Below are 1,344 nucleotides of genomic sequence, written 5' to 3'. Positions count from 1 at the left end.
GAGAAATGAAAGGAGTTGCGATGAGAAGCCTGCCGCATCGAAAACTAAATATTAGTCCTTTTAAGAAAAGCATCAATCTAAGTTATATTTTCCCAACTCTTATTTCAGCTTTGAGACTAATATGATGAGAGGTGAAATTTGCACCTCTAAGGCAGATGAGATAGCAAAGAATTATTTTTGATAACTTGTAAAAATACAAGTTATCTTTGCTCTTAAGTTAGAATAATTAGGGTTTTTAATGATAAACTCTCCTCATTTTAATGATAAACGTATGGATTTACTTAAACAATAGGAATTTCATGTAAAAGAAGTTTATCACTAAAAATCGTGGCGCTAACGCACTACTTTGTAGGATTCCAGCGCAAGAACTGATAATAACGCATTAGACAAGTGCCACAGGAAACGCGCTAACGCATGAGCCATGCGTCGGAGGGAATTCAACGCATAGAAGATTCGTTGCTTCAGGCTGATTGTGTCACATCACCACTTGCAAGCATGGGCACCTGCAACAGGCAACGTCTGAAAAGCTTCCAGCAGCAGGCGGCGTCTGAAAAGCTTCCAGAGGTCAGGCGGCGAACCAGAACATGAAGTTTAATGCTGACCAGGACATGGACTTAAATGCAGCCCATCCTCCAAGTGGACGAGACCAACGCCTATAAATACTTGAAGACCCTCCAGAATTAAGAGTTCAGAGAATGAGAAGCTCCATATTCTCTATAAATTTGTAGACTTAGTTTTAGTTTGTACAAGCCGTGCCGAGGCGTAAGACGATCGAAGGAGATGAGAACCACCACCACCGCCGGGTAGGGAGTGGAGAAAGTTACTCTTGAGAAAGATACTCTATCCTCGGCTCTTTAAAGTGGTACACAACAAGATTGAGCCAAAGAACTACAAGAGATTTTATTCTTCGGCTTGACTCAGTTTCTCTCTTAATATCATTTCCATTTCATTTTGATTGAATATAGTTTTTTGTAAAGACTCAGTGATCCTTTATAAAATTCATATATTTGATCATCAATTTTGCTATTGTTTTTCTTTTGTTTATGTTGAAAGCATTAGTACTTCATACATAATTCGGTTCCAACGCCTAAACCAACTTGACAACTTGGTGAAAGATTTTGTTGTTCGAAAGAATAGCTAAGTTGCATTAAGTAGAATGCCTAATACAGCTAGAGATAGACTTACTGGTGTTTCTTGCATTCTAAGTTAGACGTATGCACCCTAGAGATAGGCTTATATGTTATTCGCATTGAGAAGTGTTGAATGATGTCTAACGCATGAACAGAAAGATAAGCAACCTATCCCATTTCATCCACATTACATCAATTGTGTGCAATTATCTTT

Source organism: Benincasa hispida, chromosome 4, assembly GCF_027475165.1.
Source record: "Benincasa hispida cultivar pf3 chromosome 4, pf3_genome.v1.1, whole genome shotgun sequence".
Lineage (NCBI taxonomy): Eukaryota > Viridiplantae > Streptophyta > Magnoliopsida > Cucurbitales > Cucurbitaceae > Benincasa > Benincasa hispida.
Note: the sequence above shows the minus strand (reverse complement) of the source record.